The following is an 8,462-nucleotide window of genomic DNA, read 5'->3' as shown; positions in this document are numbered from 1 at the left end:
AAATAAACATATATATATATATATATTATTATTAAGTGCTGTTGAGTTGGTTCTGACCCATAGAACCTGGTATAAGGTCTTCAAAGAGTGACTGGTGAACTTGAACTGCCAATCTTGTGGTTCAAAATGACTTTGCAGTCCAGCACACTAACCCGCTGTGCCACACCAGATTATATATATAAAATTTTGCTCAGTATAAACTTCATTTAATCTATGAGAATTTCATTGGTAAATATTATCTGTCCAAACTGCAGGCTCTGTTCACTCCCAAACTCAAGGAATATTGAAAAAGTTCACAAACTGAGTCAAAAGATATTACCACAAAATCATAGAAACTTTTACTAAACAAAAATATCAAAATGTGAAGTTATTGTTTCTTTAGTTTTCCTCTCTCTTCTATACACTTTTGAAGGCAGTACATCCATCTCCCTCACCCTTCCATGAATAATTCTGTGTGCCCCAGTTGTCTGAAGTCTACACATTGAAGTGCTCTGGGATTCAGTCCTATGCACTCTTGTCTATCTTTATGTTGTCCTTGTATGATCCCATCAGGCCCAGTGTCTCTTGCTATCTTCAAAGAATGAGTAGGTGCATTGTCATAATGGGAAAAAATTCCCTGATGTAACTTAGCTGGATTATTTTCACCAAAGCAATTTTCAAATTTCTGAAAACTTCATAATAAGCTCCCATTATCATCTTGTGTGGTTTGAGAAAAATCTATTAAGGTTACCCCTTTGGAATTCCAAACAACAATTGCTATATCCTTTTGAGTTGATATATTATACTTGAACTTAACAGATCCAGCTGATCCCCTCTGAAGCCAGTTTTATATGTATCACCTCTGTAAATTGAAGACACATCCCAGGTTATGATCCATTTCATGAAAGCATCTTAATTAGCCTCAGTCTTGCTTAAAAGACTGATGGAAAGATCTTTGAACTAGCTGATCTTTTTACAATGCTTTTTTTATCCATAGAGCCGAAAGTATGGTGAGGTCAAAATGTTAACTTAAAATGGAAAATGTCCACTTCTGGTTTTGGCAGCAGCAGAGACAACTAGGTAGGAAAGGCTCTGTGGGATAGGGACTGAAAACCCACAGAAGCTGCGCTCACAGAACAACACAGAGCTCTGGATGTACCATAAGGCCCAAGACTTCAGTCTCCCACACTCGCAAGTGAAAAAATCATAATATAAAGGAAAATACTGCAAGTTAGGAAACCCTGGAGATGGCACTCCTTCTGTGGTCACCCCGCCCAGGCAAAGTTCAGAGGGGAAGGCTACAGCCAGACCAGCACAAAGAACCAATGCTAAAGCAGTGCAGTGACATTTGCAAAAGGTGGTGTGGGGGATTCTACACATTTTGTTCCTCCTATTCCCTGTCACGCCTTCTTTGCCCAGCAAAGATGTCTTCAGGCAGGTGGGTGTGCATGCCCCCCCCCCAAAAAAAATGTCCAATGCTGACCCCACAGTTTTCCCAAGGTACAGAGAGAAATATGTTGGCCCCACAGTTTTCCCAAGGTACAGAGAGAAATATCTTGGCAGCTTCTTATGACGTCAGCCTCTGGGTCACAGCCTTAAAATTAACTTGTGCAGGACCCTTGCACAGGCCTGTATAGCAAGGAAAAAGCAGGCCTGACAGGCCTGACAGACAAACCATAGAACAATCTGTAAAACCCCAACATAAAAGGACACAACTATCATGAGAACATTATGCTGAATGAATTAGTCAGTCACAAAAGGAGAACTTCTGCATAGGACCATTATTATAAAAGAGTAAAAAAAAGAGCCCACGCTAAAAGGGGGTGGGGAGAGTATATATATATATATTTGCTGATCACCAGGATGTATGGGATGAGCGGGAAGGAGGGGAAGATAGAGCACTGGGTAAGGAATAGACACAGGATAGCTTGGGTGCGCCGGGGTGGGGGTTGGGGGTTTCAGTACACAAGAAGGTGTAGGGAAATGGCTGATAGACAGGTTAGCATGGGCTAAGTGGGACAGAGGCAAATGATGATGTATGTACAACCTTGGAACAACAGGGCTCTGGGATACAGGGATTGAGACACAGTTTGAAGGGGTAAAAGAAGGGAATAATGTTAAGATGATTGGTTGTCTTTTAATCTTTGTTTCCCTTGCCTACCATTGTAAAATAGACACTTGAGGTGAGGAGAAAGGAGTAGCCAGACTCATCACTACAGAAAGCTTGTAAGTCCATCTTCAGCCTATAACTGATTGGAATATCTTAAAGGGAGCTAGAAGTTGCCCAGTGAAAGAGGTTTCCTGTGGAGCCTTTACATGGCACAAGACCATGGTGGAATCCAGAACCCCATCCAGAATCATCTGAGGTAGGAAATTTCCAATAGAAAGGACGAGTAGACCAGCTTGGAGAAGCTAGAACAGAAGATACTTCATGAAAGAAAGACAGGCAGGAAAAATCAGAAACAATAACGGCAGTTTGATTGATTACTATAAGAACAAGTGATCTGTTTGCCTGAGAGCCATCAAGGCAAGTGGTCGAGACCCCTCATAGCAAACCCCCTTCCAAGACTGAGACTCAACGGAAATACATGAGCAGGCATGTGGTCTGGCTGGTGACCACGTTGGTCACCGATAAGCGGAAGTAGGGAAAAAAAACAGCAATGAAATTGTGAGCTAAGCCCAACCATATTCAATAGACCCCTGTGAACCCGGGTGGAGACTAGGATAGCCAGCAGTATGGCATGACCCAGGGACTCCTCGACCAACAGACAGTGACATGGCCAAAGAGGACTAAAGTGGAGAGTGAAGCATCCATCTGATATGAAGTGAGGGGAGATGCACAAGAACACCCATACTTGCAGATAGTACCCACTTGACCTGGCTTCGATGGCTGGATGATCAGAACTCGCCTAGAAGAAAAAGAAGAGGGAAGAAAAAAAAGAGTAACCTACTACAATTTGATGAACTTTACCTATACTTATGGATGTAGTAGCTCAAAAAAGGGAACAAATCTTTACAGTGAGATTTACTCCCATCCCCTCGGTACACAGGGTTGACAGAGATGGGCAACATAGACATTGGCTACCCAAAATGGTGGGCCTATAAAGGCAAGAAATGACTGGCTTACAAGCTTTCAAGAGGGAGTCTAGTTCCAGACAGGGTGGAGAAGTTATAATCACCACTGAATGATTTCCAATCCATTGAGACCGGCTGGCAAAAGGAAATGGGGATAAGACTCTTGTGGTACAATAGTGAATAATTGCCATCAGGTCTGACTGTGGGGCTAGGAAATATACAGGTAGATGTTTTTTGACAAAAGGAGGGAAGTGATTGATTTTGCAGCCCAGGAGCGGAGGTCCCTGGCACCACCAAGTGAGAAGAACAGAAAGCGGGACCCTACCCAGAGAGGCATTGACTCCAGGGATGATGGAGACAGAAAAGATGACATGGACAGATGGAGCAGCTAGAGACACTGGACTCAGGGGCGGGAGAAGGGTTGTGTACTGGCGGCCAGGGGGGTGGGGGCGGTGAGAGCAGGTCTGTGTGGTGTACCCTTTGGTTATATGATTATGCATGGTGGGGATTGTAATCATTGCAATTAAACGAAATACGATAGGATAAGTGTAAAGTGCTGATGTTCTCCCATGTAAACCTCACAATAATAAAAACTTAAAAAAAAAAAAAGTCAATCCATGTGACATTCCTGCTTCAGTAGTTATCACACCAATGCTATTTCTATGGTCATCTTTCAGCCATTTCTGGACTTTAGCCACAGTTTCTTCATTCTTTGAAGCTGACTGTCTTTGATCTCTTAACTCATCTTTGAGATCTTACCCACCTTCCTCAAAATGCTTGAAACTCTAAAAGCTGCCATTTTATGTGGGACAGCATTCCTGTAAACTTGTTGCAAAGTTCCACTTGAATTTTGTTAAAATTTTGAAATAACTGACTTCAAAATAATTTTTTTCCTATGGCACAAAATTTTTTTTTTTTTCTTTTGAAGGCACTAATGTGACTAAAGGAGCTCTTGTAGCATAGTGGTTACAAATCGGGTTACAAAGCTTAAGGTTAGCGGTTTGAAACTACCAGTCATTCCGTGGGAGAAAGATGAGGCTTTCTACTCCCATAAAGATTTACAGGCTCAGAAATCCTGTACAGGGTCGCTATGAGTCAGAACCGACTCCACCACACATAACAACAGCAACAATGAGACTAAGACAAGTTATATTACTGAAACAATTTGTCTGCAGCCATCCACTAATTGCATAATTGTTTAAGCATGTTTTGTTTGGTAAAACATGTATAAGGATAAATGGAACCTCAGTAGCAATACTTTTTTGACTTACTCCATTATATGTGGATAGCATTCTAAATTAGACTCATGTATTAACTCATTTAATCTTCACAAGTCTAAAATAAGAAAGCATAAATATTCCTAATGTTCTCTCTTTATATCACAGAAGTTTGAGTCAAGAGATTAAGGAAGACGTTTCTAGAATGAGGAAACTGTCTCAATATGCTGAGAGGTTGAGGTTAAATAAGATAGAGACGCAAAAGGTAATTCTTGAAATTGGCAACATGGAGGTCATTGATGTTCTTAGAAAAAAACTATTTTTATAGGATGGTGAGGTTGGGAACCCAACAACAGTGGGATAGATAAGGAATAGAGGATACATTTATGATAAATTTTGTTATGAAAGAATAAAACAGAAATGAGTTGGAGGGAGACACACTATTATATATATATTTTAAAGATGGAAGATAACAGAAACTATTTCTCTTCTATGCCTCTACATATGGGTAGAAGTTAATACAAAAGTTAATAATTGCTGTTGTAAAACCCTGAACAAACAAGACTTAATCTAGCCTGACTTTTCACAGAAGTAGGAACATAGTGCATTGTAACAGGAACCAAGAAAAAAATAATGTAGGTACAGAAACAGGCACGCTTGATAGTAAGTTGGTTAAAGAATTTGTCACTATTTCTGTTTTCTGAAAGAAGTACGATATAAGGCGATCACCTGAGCCTGAAGGAGAAAAGGGGCTTTAGAAGGCTTGATGAAAGATGATGTAAAAATAGTAAATCTACTAAAAACATGTATAAAAAAGGATGCTCTTATGTGCCATCAATTTGGTTCTTATCCATAACTACCTTGTATAGGGTTTTTGAGGAGCAGCTGGTGGGTTTAAACTGCAGACCTTACAGTAAACATTCCAGTGCTTATCCTACAGTATCACACCAGGATTGTTGTTGTTGTGATGTGCCATGGAGTCAGTTCTGACTCATAGTGACCCTGTACAGGGTTTCGAGGCTGTAAATCTTTACGGGAGCAGAAAGCCTCATCTTTCTCCTGCAGAACAGCTGGTACTTTCGAACTGCTGACCTTGTGGTTCGCAGCCTGATTCGTAACCACTACGCTACCAGAGCTCCACCAGGATTAGCAGTGTTGAAATTCTATTTAATATTAGATTCATGGGTACAAAGACAGTATAATCAGCACTGTGTTCTCTAGCCAAATTCAACTTGCATTTATAGGATAAGTAGATAGTTGAGTTTTCTCAAATGAATAGCTACATATGGTTGATTTTTTTTCAGGTGATTCTCATCTGAAGTTTAAAGAGCCCAATTTGGGTTTACCTTGGCTGAACTAAAATGAGATTTTCTTTTGTCTTCACTACTTGGCTCACTGGAAGTTCTATTATATATACGTAGTGCTTATAGATCCATGACTTTCACAAAGTTCAGTGCCAAAGCTGTGCCACATTTAAAGATGTTTGACATCTTAATATTAGATCATATATTTCCAGCATGTACATTGGTTCCAAAGAATTGAATCACAAAAAATTTTCTTTCCCTATTTTCTAAGATCCCAGGAACTCCTGGGGATATTTGATTCTTGCAACCTAGTGGGACTCTTTCATTCATGCTATCTTGGAAGCCCTATACAGGATTGTTATGAGTCAGAACTGACTCTGACACTCATCAGTCTAAGTATATAGGTTAGAAATCATCACCTTACTCGGCTCTTGGAATTTAGGGTTCTTCATCTCTAGTTTTGTTTCTATTAAAATCCATTCAAAAAATTTGAGCTCCCCATTCTCGAAAGTGTTCCTGCTCAGATAGTTGAAAATGTTAAATGAATAAAAAAAGGTAGGAAACGGAGTACATCCATAAACTTAAACCTGTATGTAATCACATGCAGAAAAGATAACAAAATATGGACTGCTGGAAAGCATTTCCAGCTTTGTCTCACTTACTCCGTAATAGGATTATAGTTATCAGAAGGTGAGGCACTAGAAGGTTGACCAGTCATTCCTGTATGTCCAGAACTAAGGAGTTTCATACGATGCAAGGCTCCAGTGTTAAAACCAGAACAGTTATTTCAAACGTGAGATGTTTGCTCACCCATGGTGATAGAATCCATTCTTCAACCCACCTCACACTACTTCTTGCTTCTTTCCTCTGAGAAGAAAGAAAGATATGACAATGTCTTGCTCACACAGTATTATTCATCTGGTCTTTTTAATTATTATTATTAAATCAATATTACTCTTGGAGTCTCATGTACCTGTATCTTGGGTTCTTAAGCAATTTAAAGTTATTCCTTTTTCCCCCATTACCACCATGGCTATTTAAAGTTGACAAAAACTACATTAGAAAGTGTTAATTGTCCTAGAATTCTAAACTTGGGCACATTCTACAACCTTAAACCTTCAAGAACCACTTCCTACAGAATCAATCACAATGCAAAACCTTGAAACAAATCTAATTTCTTACTCAAACTTGTAACCACACAATACAATCTTATGCTGTGAACAGAATGTGTGCTCAATAAATATTTCATTGAATGTAGAAACAAATGTAAATAATGTACACAGAGAAGTACCAAATCAATGGGAGGCAAGAAAAGGTAAATGAAACTTTAGCCTGTGAGAATGTGATTAACACTGAAACAATCATGGAATTAATATGGATTCTATTCCAGACAACTTGATGGGATGATTATACATATTCTTGCTTAGGTACATTACACCAAGTTTGTGCCTCTTCATTTTCTAGTATCTTTTGGGCCAGGATCACTAACTGTTTTATTGTCTTTCTAAAAAAGCTATTCCAGAAACATCATCACAAGATTCCAATAAAGGAAAATCTAAAATGTGGGAAGAGAAACCCAAGATAACCATTTCATTCATAAAGAAGCTTACAGGTAATTTTCATGATTTTAATCAAGTCAAGTATCCAAGAATATTATTTGAAAAAGAGTCACCAAATAGTTTCTCTCCACATAAATGGAGAAAACCCATTAACAAGTTAAGATACGCAGATAGCAAAACCTTGCTTGCTGAATGTGTAGTGGCCTTGAAGCATTTAGCAATTAATTTCAAAGATAACAGCTTTCTGTATGGTTTACACCTCAACACAAAGAAAACATAAATCACAACTGAACCAATAAGAAACATCATGATCAATACAGAAACCACTGAAGTTGTCAAGGATTTCACTTTACTTGAATTTACAATCAACGCCCAGAGAAGCAGCAGTAAAGAAATCAAATGATGTATTACATTGGACAAATCTGCTAGAAAGAATATTGTTACAGCTACCATGTCAATCCAATTAATTCAGCGACTCCCTCTTTTTTGCTGATCATCTACCTTACTTGTGTTCTCTAGCCAAATTCGTCTGGTGCATTTGTAGTTTAAGTAGAAAGTTGGGTTTTCTCAAATGAATGCTGTTCTTCTTAATGGATTTATCCTTCCTTAGATAAAGCTTCTCTATCCATATTTCTAAGGAGCATTCTGGCTGTAATTTTTCCAAGCAGATGGTTCGTTCTTCTAGTAGTCAATGGTTTATTCAGTGTTCTTTGTCAACACCAAAATCCAGATGGATCAATTCTTCTTCAATCTTTCTTATTTATTGTCCAGCTTTTGTACGTATATGAGGTGATTGACAATACTACAGCGTGAGTCAGGCATACCTCAATTCTCAAGTGAACCTTTGTTTTTTAACACTTTAGAGAGGTCTTTTGCAACTCGTTTTCCCAATGCAATCTGTCCTTCAGTTTCTTGCTACTTCCATGGTCACTGATTATGGATTAAGTAAAATTAAATCCTTTAGTGAAAAAAAATTTAAATCCTTGACAACTTCAGTATTTTCTTTTTTATCATTATATTGCATATGGGTCCAGTTTTGAGGATTTTTTACTTTATATTAATGTGTAATGCAAAGACTATATCAAGATACAACAAAAAAACCCCACAAAACTCTATGGAGTAGTTCTATTTTGCACACAAGCTACTGTCTTGGAGAATAATAGTTTAGTGATCAAGACTTAGACTAATTATATATATAAATGTGTATGTGTATATATGTGTGTGTGTGTGTGTGTGTGTGTGTACAAAGGAGCTCTGGTAGCATAGTGGTTATGAATCAGGCTGCTAACTTCAGGATCAGCAGTTTGAAACTACCAGCTGTTCCGCGG

Source organism: Chrysochloris asiatica, unplaced genomic scaffold (assembly GCF_000296735.1).
Source record: "Chrysochloris asiatica unplaced genomic scaffold, ChrAsi1.0 scaffold00188, whole genome shotgun sequence".
Taxonomy (NCBI): Eukaryota; Metazoa; Chordata; class Mammalia; order Afrosoricida; family Chrysochloridae; genus Chrysochloris; species Chrysochloris asiatica.
The sequence above is the reverse complement of the archived record's forward strand: the minus strand, read 5'-3'. Positions refer to the sequence as shown.